Source organism: Sparus aurata, chromosome 23, assembly GCF_900880675.1.
Source record: "Sparus aurata chromosome 23, fSpaAur1.1, whole genome shotgun sequence".
Classification (NCBI taxonomy): domain Eukaryota; kingdom Metazoa; phylum Chordata; class Actinopteri; order Spariformes; family Sparidae; genus Sparus; species Sparus aurata.
Genome location: NC_044209.1, coordinates 24867722 through 24878259, shown reverse-complemented (window position 1 = coordinate 24878259; position 10538 = coordinate 24867722). Strand labels below are relative to the sequence as shown.

The window sequence follows — 10538 nt, the reverse complement described above, 5'->3', positions numbered from 1 at the left end:
AAAAAAAAAGATCTTCCTCTTGCCTCTCAAAAATAGAGGAGGACCAACCTCCTCTACCTCTATGGACGAGCCTCCTCTGGTTGGTATACTGATATGTTTGTATACATTACATATATATAACTGAAAATAAAATAAATTAAAAATGTAACGTGAAGATGGTAGCCAGCCTGTCAACTAGCTGAAAAGTTTGAATATTAAACTTACATCTACAGTGGTCCATTTCTCCTGACATTTTTTAGGCTTGAAGTGGGGATTTAATAACATCGCACAATTATAAGTGATGCTAGGAGTAACACGACTCCTATTTTTTCATAGGGTCAGTTGAGAATGAAAAGACAGGGGGACAAGATATATGACTTCTTTTTAAAGAGAAGCAAGTAGTGTAGTCCCGATACCAAAATTATGACTTCGGTGCAATACCTGCCTAAAATATCTTTATATCGATACTGAAACGATACCACAGCGGAAAACTAGATCATCATCAAAAGTAAAGGAATAAAATATCAGATGACAGAATGTGGAACTTAAAATGATTTATTTCTTTTTTATTAATTAAAACACTTCAAAAGTCAAAATAAAAATATAAATTTTGTAAAAGCTGCTGAGCTTTATAGCTTCTGTATCCAAGAAGACAAGTGTCTTCTTGTTTTGTTCATTTGTCTTGTTTGCTCTCATTGATTATTAAATAACCTGATTTTCCGTTAAAAGCTCAGTGCTTGTAGTAGAAAAAAATTCTATTTCTATCTATCGCTAACCTGCAGCTCTTTGAACAAGTCCGCATGTCTGTCAGCTGAAAGTGGCATGAGTGCTCCTGCCGACCGTACTAGGCTTGTTGAAAAAGCAGACGCATGGAGCGAAATATGGAAATATTTCGCTTACTTTGCCGAGAGTAAGGGCAAGCCCACGGACACCACAAAGCTCGTCTGCAAACGATGTTTTAAATCCGTAATGACCAAGGGAGCCAACGCGTCTGTGTCGCTCTGCTCTGTGACTGTCTGTCACTGTGAAACCACGCCCACTCTGTCTGCAGGCAGTGAGGAAGCAGAGAAGCTGCACACAGACACGCTGCCCCGCTGTCGCACCTAGTTCATAAAGTACCGATACTAATAAAACGTGAAAAAGTATTGTTCTTAACGGCTGGGTACCGCGTTACCTTTCTAGTATCGGTTTACCGTGCAACACTAGAAGCAAGTCAGGCAAAGATAAGGCAGACAGACAGACAGAACTCAGCTCTGGCATCAGCAGTCCTGGCAGCTCCCATTCTGGGACTAGTCAGGAGAGAGAATGTGAGGCACAACACAGTCCATCATCACCAGGTCAGAGCATCTACAGAAGCAGTCACAATCACATGCTCAGTTCAGTAATAATAGATATTTGAAATGTTGGTTACTGATGTGTGTTGTTTTTTCAATGGTGGTTGCATTTTTAATATTAATATTTTTATACAATGTAGTTCCATCGAAGGAAGACACAGAGGCCTCTGATTCTGACAAAGATGTTGGTGAGTCAGAAGAGCCAGACGAGGAGCCAGCTCTGTCCAGCACTGCTTTTGCTCGTCCAAGAGGACCCAGTGGTAGGTCTACTTACCTGAAACTTACTAGTTATCTGCAGTTATCATCTAATAATCTTCTGGATCCCTTAACTGTGTTTCCATGACCATTTTATTTGTATTCCAGATATTTCAAGATCAGGGCTGTAAACTAGCGGTCGCCACTCGCCAAATGCGACTAAAATATTCCCCTGGCGACTTAATTTTGGAGGGATACATGCCATGTGGCGGGCAAATGTTTGTCCCGATGGTCGTGCTCTTGCAATAAATTATAGCAAAACATTGTAGTAGCTGTAAAGTGATAAATTATGACGGTAGCAAACGTTAATGTTAAACTGGCTATTTGTTGTGTGTCGCACTAAAGTAGCTCCCCCGACGTCACCGCTGTAGAAAATAGTTCCCCTCAGAAGCAACGTAGCGTGCGCGTCACCGCTCTTTATAAGTTTGGCGCAGTGACTGTCTCGAGCACAGCAATGACGACACCTAACTCATGAGCTGAGGGAAGTTGTACTTAAGTTGCGCATAATTTCTAAACGACTTCCTTCAATTAGGTTTCAGTATGATAATCAAGTGGCTTAATATGAGAACAGTTATCACGTCACAAAACGTGTAAAACCATGGGTCTATCAAATCCAGTGTAAATGTTATTATGGTACAGTCGCCACTGACAAGTCTATTACAGAGCCTGATAGTTAAAGGAGTCATCACCTGGTTTATTACATATCCAGTCCCTCTTGGATCGCTTTGGATCAATTCTCAAAACTTATCAGAACATTTTTTTTTTTTTTTTAAATGAAACATAGAGCTTGTTCCGACACTTTTTCATACCATAGCCTTTCAGAAGCCATGTATATTCTGTGAAAAACAACATACATTGGCAGAATGTCTTAATATCAGAAACCAGCCCTACGAAGGAAGACTAGAGTTTCTTTAAGGAAAAGGACTGTGTTTTTCATGTTTGACTCAAGGTAATTTGAGCAAAGATTGTAAAAGGAGAGCGTCATGTGAACACTGTTCTAAGAAACATCCAAGTATGCTTCATGTCACAAGGGAAGATGATAATGAAGCTGTTAAAAGCAGTGAGAAAAGCACCACAGAAAACATGACAACTTGTGAAACAACACACAACTTTAGTGGACCTTCTTGTGCCACCAGGGCCAGAAAAGACAGTTGTGTCTTGGCAATTGTGCCTGTGTGTCAAGGTAAAGAAAAGCAACAGGTTGATAGATACTTATGCATTCATGGATAATTGAAGTCAAGCCACTTTCTGTACTGAAAAGTTAATGAGACAGCTTGGCATTGAAGGCAAAAAAAACTCAAATATTGCTTCGAACAATGGGCCCGGAAAAGTTGGAGCCAAGCTACCATCTTTCAGGCCTAGAGATTTGGGGTTTGAAAGAGACATTTACATTGACTGACCTGAGATGTATACTCATAAAGACATTCCTGTGTCCAAAGAGAACATTCCTGTGCAGGAAGATTTGGAAAAGTGGCCAAACCTTCATGGTATCGAGCTGCCACGAATAAAGGCAGATATAGGGCTGTTTATAGGCTGTGATGTTTACAAGGCCATGGAACCATGGGAAATCATCCACAGTGAGGACGACAGTCCATATGAAGTTCGAACAATCCTCGGTTGGGTCATTAATGACCCCTTCAGGGGTAATGGTTGAATTACTCCATCTGAAAGTGGACAAAGTGTTTCTGTCAATCACATCTCCATTGCCAGTGTAGAGAACTTGCTTGTACAACAGTTCAACTATGACTTTTCAGAGAAAGCCAGTGAAGAAAAACATTAAATGTCACAAGAAGACATAGAGTTTATGGACTCTGTTAATGAGACAGTGACAAAGGTTGATGGACACTATAGCATAGGTCTTCCCTTAAGAAACAAAGCTGTCAAGATGCCTTCCCAGCTGACACAGGACGTTGTATTAACGTTGGTCCTTGGTTGGATATGAGTTGCAACGTTAACCAACCAAAAGTGAACGCTGAGATAACGTCTAAAGCTGACGTAACTTCAACATAAAATTACGTCAAGCTTACGTTGTTATTTAATTGGTTTTAAGTTATGTTAGCAAGCAACCAACATCCAACGTCTAGTCAACCTCACCAGTTCACGTTAAATATACATAGAATTCTGACATTTACTTGTAGGTCTTTTGACCAAACCCCAATGTTTTTTCAACGTTATATTAACAACATACAAACAACGTCAAAATCTAACTCCAAGCTGACGTTGATATATAGTTGATTTTAAGTTATGTTGACAAGCAACCAACATCCAACGTCTAGTCAACCTCACCAGTTTACGTAAAATATATGTAGAATTCTGACATTCACTTGTAGGTCTTTTGACCAAACCCCAATGTTTTTTCAACGTTATATTAACAACATACAAACAACGTCAAAATCTAACTCCAAGCTGACGTTGTTATTCAGTTGGATTTAAGTTATGTTGGCAAGCAACCAACATCCAACGTCTAGTCAACCTCACCAGTTTACGTAAAATATATGTAGAATTCTGACATTCACTTGTAGGTCTTTTGACCAAACCCCAATGTTTTTTCAATGTTATATTAACAACATACAAACAACGTCAAAATCTAACTCCAAGCTGACGTTGTTATTCAGTTGGATTTAAGTTATGTTGGCAAGCAACCAATATCCAACGTCTAGACAACCTAAAAGCTACGTAGAATTCAGACAGTAGGCTATATTTACCTTGATTTCTCTTCAAGAGTTGTTGATGAAATTGAAAATTGCTCTTTGCTTTTATGTCATTGCCATACACCATCCATACAATCTCTCATAGAATTTTTTTAAACAGTGATATAAGAAGCTTTATTGTCATTGCAACAAGTGGCTACAACAAAATTTTGTTCGGGAACACCTCTTGTATTGTAGCAGTAACAATAGTCATAAAATAGCCTATATTAAAAGGTAACAGCCTATAAATTACTATATGCAGTTTAGAATAAGTATTACAGACTGTAATAGTCTGTACCAGGAGTGCAAGTAGGCTACACAAGATATGGTGGAAATGACTGTAATACTATGTGACAGTTGTATTTTTTGATAATAAAAAAAACATGTTGATGGCTGTCTCACATAATGTATTTTAATTATTTTACAGATACTTATTTCAGGAACACTTTTCAAATATATCATATTTCTGAACATTTCCATTGATGTTTTAAAGAATACTCAAAAAAGATAAAGGTGAAATGTGAACAGTGTGAGGAAACTGAATCTGTGCAACATGTGATAATGGAGTACATATGGGAGGAGAGGAGAGCACTGAGGTTTAATTTAGAAAATCTAGAGTAGAGGTGAAGGAAGTAGTAGAGTAGTAAAGTAGTAATTTTATGTAATTATTTTTTTAAAATTTATTTTGAAAATCAAACTAACTGCCACCCTCCTGGGTCTGCACACACACTCTCCTCACTGGCTTATCTCTCGTCCTACATCCGGCTCTGTAGGTGGCAGTATTGCTCCCTGAAAAAGGTAGTAAACACATTAAACACATGAGAAGAAGAAGAAGCTTGTGCACACATGAGGCAAAGACAGCTGGAAACCAAAGAGGTAACCCTTACTGAATCTGTTCTGGTAAGTTATCCCCAAAACATGGTTGAAGTTAAAAAAAAATAAAAAAAATGACATAGGCCATTTTCGGCCAGTGATGTTTTAATGCTGATATTTTTCAATTGTTAGGACGCTAGCTGTGGTATCCAAGAACGTAAGTGGCATTTTGCCAACAGCCCGGTCAGAATTTATCGCCGCACACTTCACCAGTTCCGGAAAGACTTCGACTACGGAACCTACTACAACTATGGGAAAGTGTATATATAACAAGTGTTGGCTTGAACAACCAGAATTCAGTTGGTTAAAAGCTGTAAAATAATGAATCTGAAGCACAGTGTACACTAAGAGGACCCTCAACTTGGGCACACTCGGTGTGAAAGCGCTGGTGTCAAACGCAAAATCTGAAAAACACCAGTTAGCTTCTTAAAGTCTCCAGCAAAGTCACGTTTAAGCTGTTAAGATAGTTCAGATGCTGTTTGAAAAGTTTGTTTTGTTGTTGCTTAAATGTTATTTGATATTTGATTTGTTTTTTACTTTCATTTGAATGCGTCTTCTCTTAAATTTTTATGTTATTTTTTATTTATTTAAAGAGACACCAATTTTGTATGTTTGCACAAAGTTTTTTTGTTCTTTACATTTAATAAATGTTTCTTTCCGATTATTGTTTTTAGACTTTTTTCTAGACTTTGAAATTGGAGGCTAATTTCAACCCAATATTACATTTTGATGTCAAGCCAACGAGGACTCTTAAGATCAATTTGATATATGTATATATATATATATATATATATATACTAAAACAATTGTATTCAACGTAGAGTCCAAAAATAATCCAAGATCTCTGTAACACAGGAGTTTAATGTAATGTCAACGTTGGGATATGACGTAAATATGATTTTCATACACAACCATAATGCAATGGTCATCTAACGTTAGAGTCTAACTAAAATCCAATCCAGCGTTGGTACTTGACGTCAGGCCAACGTTAGGGTTTGACATTGACCTAACTTTCAAATCAATATCATAATCCAACAGGAATCCAACATTGGAGTACAACTAAAATCCAATGTGTATTTAACGCAAAAGGTTGACGTCAAGCCTATGTAAAAAATCCAATGTCTATTTAACGTTCAGGGCTGACGTCCAGCCAGGTTAAGTTTTAACGTAAACCCAATTTTCAAATCCATATCATAATCCAGTGGTAATCCAACGTTGGAGTACAACGTTGTTCTAATGTTGCATCAACACCAAGTGTCAGCTGGGTTACTACTAGGGCTGAACGATATGGACAAAATTTCATATCTCGATATTCATGCCAGAGATCTATATCGATACGATACGATATGACTACGGGTTCGGTGAAAACCAAGCATTTTTCAGAAAAATAAAGAGATTATTTTAAGCCATATACAAATGGTCGATAGAGAAATTTTTACCAAATAGTCACAAACTCACTACAGAGACAAATATATTTGAAGTAACAACAGTAAAGGGAGGGAGAAGATCAAACGAACTATGTGCATTTTTACAAGATGAACGATGACATCCTAATCTGGAGAGAAAGAGTGAGAGTGAAGATCGAGACTCAGCAGCTTCAGGTTATCGCTGGTAAAGTACCAGTGGAATTTAGAAAGACTAAGAAGTCAGAGAACTAATGGATCAAAACAGAGTAGACGGCAGCTATACAGTCTCAAATCCACAGAGCGAGCGGCGGCCGCTCCTGCTGCCCCAGCCTGCCCCCCCCACATACACACCTGCCGCCTGCAGCCGTGTGCGAGGACAGAGAGCCGGCGCTGCTGCAGGGGAGCCGCAGACTGTGATGACTCTCAGCAGCAGGAGAATTACAATATAATATATTTCTCGCCTTTCCCCTGATGATCTGAATAAGTCGCTAAATTTGTTGCTAGTCGCTTTTCAGAAATAAAGTCGCTAAGAGGGTCTGAAAAGTCACTAAACTAGCTAGAAAGTCGCCAAGTTGTGTGTGCGTCTCAGTCTCCGTCTCCCTCACGCCCACCCTCGTATGTTTGTCATTGGTTGGCTTCAGCTGTTGATCCACAGCAAGCATGAAATAAGGTTTGTGGTTGGCTGGCCTTAGCGGTGCATTCAAGGGCAATCGTAAAAAGGATGTTTGTTGTGACTGCCAGAGCTGTACGTGCAGGGCAAGCGGGGTAATCTATATCGTTTATATCGCTGCTTTTTCGATATGAATATCTTGAATGTTCATATCTAGATATAGATACGATAACGATATATCGTTCAGCCCCAGTTACTACTACAGTGTAGTCGTTCAGAGAGCAGAAAACCTGAAAAGGAAACTTGTCAAAAACAAAGACTTTCATAAAGAGTATCAGAGATTCATGTCTGACCTGATCAGTAAAGAGTATGCAGTGGAAGTACCAAAAGAAGAGACTGTGTCTGGAAATGATAGAGTGTGGTACATACCTCATAACAGGGTATATCACCCCCAAAAAGGGAAACTTTGCGTAGTGTAGGACTGTGCAGCATAATTTCAGGGCAAGTCATTGAATACAGAACTTTTACAAGGACCAGATTTAAAGGTCCCATATTGTACTGTTGTTCATCAATTTCATACAGCTGTCAGAGGTCCAACAACTCTGTATTCGATATGCATTGCCCCAAACCCATCTGTGGTCCTGAATTTCAGCTGTCTAAAAGTCGCTCAAGTGAGCTCTCCTGAGAGCAGGCTGTTTCTGTGCCTGTACGTTTAAATGCTAATGAGCTCCGTCTGTCAACGCCTGCTTGGAGAGCCTTGCCTGCTACACGTCACTCTCAGGGAGACGATGCCTCTTACGCTAGCGGTAGCATGCGCTAATGTTTTACGGTGGATGTAACGCTATGGCTCACGGAGATGCTTTCGTTCAACCAAACCAGTTTGACCCAGAATCAGACCCAGAAGCAGAGGTTCCTGAAGAAAAACAGACTCTGCGGCTGCAGCAGGACGTTTCAGAATGGTTAGCGTGTCTGAATAATGTTAGTTTGTTCTATGTGTTGTTACAGTTACTACCATATAGCTAATGGCTAACAGCTAGCGAAAGATGTTCGCATCGTCTCTGTCTCCAGTCTGCACGTGTCCAGTCTTTTTACAGTGACAACCAAGCTCCCTCGTAATATTATTAACATTAAACTTGCTTCAAATGCCATTGCATAGCGGACTGAAGCAGAGCTAACTATTTAGCCAATTTCCAGCTGACTTCATCATACTCGTAGGCAACTGTAAATTTAATCAAACCGCGGCGACACTTACCTGTAGCTCAGGTGCAGTTGCTGGGCCCCATATGGTTGGAAATTATCCTTTTACGAGGGTCAGTGTCGAGACAAAGCCAGCTTTGTACTGACCCCCGTTACTGAAGCAGTCCGATGTGAAGCGGTAAGCATACACATACAAGCCAACACAACGTTAAAAAATTAAACACAACCACTGTCTCATATGTTGTTCAGTAGCTGGGACAGAATATAGGCACTTATGTTGATTTTTACAACCAACAACAGAGCAATTTGCGTGTCTAGCTCTGAGCAACGACACACCGAACTTCACCTCAGGGATGAACGCCCCCTCTCGGATATCTCCTATCACCGCGCAGAGGAGGCCGGGCTATGTAAATGACTCCTTTCGTTACATAACGAAAGGAGCTGAATCTGAACAGCCTGTAGGAGCACCGTTTTACCAGTGGGTGGGCTGCAGAGACCATGCAGGAATTGCTTGTTTTCCTCAATAGGAGTGTTAACAAGATTCAGACATAACCACATTGCTTTAATGTCAGACATAGAGGCAATGTATCAAGTGAGAGTACCACCAGAGGATCAAGACCTCCTGCGATTCCTTTGGTGGCCAAATGGAAACCTGAATGAGCCCTTGAAAGAATACAAAATGGTTGTGCACTTGTTTGGGGCAACATCCTCCCCCAGCCGTGCCAACTTTGCATTAAGGAAGACAGCTGAGGATGCTAACGACAAAATGGCACCTGCTGCAGTCAAAGCAACTATGCACAAGTTTTATGTAGATGACTGCCTTTTGTCAGTGTCAGATGAAACCCAAGCAGTTGATGTTGTCAGAGACTTGACAGCACTGTGTGAGAGTGGAGGAATTCATCTTACAAAATGGATGAGTAATAGCAGGACTGTTCTAGCCTCCATTCCTGAGTCAGAAAGAGCAAAAGAGGTTAAGGATTTGGACCTTGATCATGATGCATTACCTGACGAAAGAGTCCTTTAAGTGAACTGGTGTACAGAGTCAGATGTATTCAAGGTCAGAATTAATGCAAAGAATACACCACAAACTAGACGTGGCATCCTGTCATTTCTAAGTGCTGTATATGACCCGTTTTTTTGTCACCTGTCATCCTTCCAGCTAAAATGATCCTGCAGGAGCTGTGTGGCAGGAAAGTCTCCTGGGATGAAGATACCCCTGCTGACCTGGCTCAAATGTCACAAAAGTGGACTTTGGATCTTCCAAAACTTCATGGTTTCACAGTGGACAGATGTCTAAAACCAGCTGGTTTTGGAAAAGTCACATCTGCACAAATGCACCACTTTGCAGACGCGAGTGAGGAAGGTTATGGAGTTGTCACCTACCTTCGCATTAAAAACGAAAAAGGTTCAGTTCACTGTTCATTCATTCAAGTCCAGAGTGTCTCCATTGAAACAAATGACAATTCCGAGACTGGAATTGACAGCTGCTGCTGTCGCTGTAAAAATGGACAGGAGTATGACAAAAGAGCTGCAAATGCCACTGGAAGAATCCATGTTTTGGTCTGACAGTACCACTGTGCTAAGATATATTGCTAGTGAGAATGTTCGATTTAAAACCTTTGTAGCCAACAGAGTGTCGCTTATCAGAGACAACACTAAGCCAAGTCAGTGGATGTATGTGAACTCTGAGCTGAATCCAGCCGACCATGCATCCAGAGGCATGAATGCAGACACATTCATAAAGTGTCAGGACTGGACTGGTGGGCCAGATTTTTTGAAGAAAGATGAGAAACACTGGCCAGTTTCACCTGATATCAAAGAGATACAGAAAGATGATGTTAAAGTTAAAGCTGCAGTGAGTGTGAATGCTACAAATGCATATAAGAGTACACTTAACAAGTTCATTTGTCATTATTCAGAATGGCACAGATTAACAAGAGCAGTTTCCTGGATGATGAAGTTGAAACCACTGCTCCACAAACTGAGCGCACATCGCAAATTACTCACATTACAAGCAAGTGAGAGACTCATGAAAGGAAAACTGAGATTGTTGCAAACCAGATGCAATAGTTAAAAACATCTATCAGTGGATCTTTGCTCACTACTGAAGATATTGCACTGGGAGAAATTATCACGCTGTGTCAAATGCAAGGCTTCAGCGATGAACTGGTGACTCCTCAGAAAGGTGAAAAGA

General features: G+C 40.2%; 1 long non-coding RNA gene across 1 annotated transcript; it reads left to right on the top strand.

Moving 5' to 3' along the window:
• Nucleotides 1-1039: 1039 nt before the first annotated feature.
• LOC115575708 (uncharacterized) lies at nt 1040-9690 on the top strand. Its single transcript, XR_003982715.1, has 3 exons — nt 1040-1316; nt 1454-1573; nt 9504-9690. It is a non-coding gene; the product is annotated as an uncharacterized LOC115575708 (long non-coding RNA).
• Nucleotides 9691-10538: the final 848 nt, after the last annotated feature.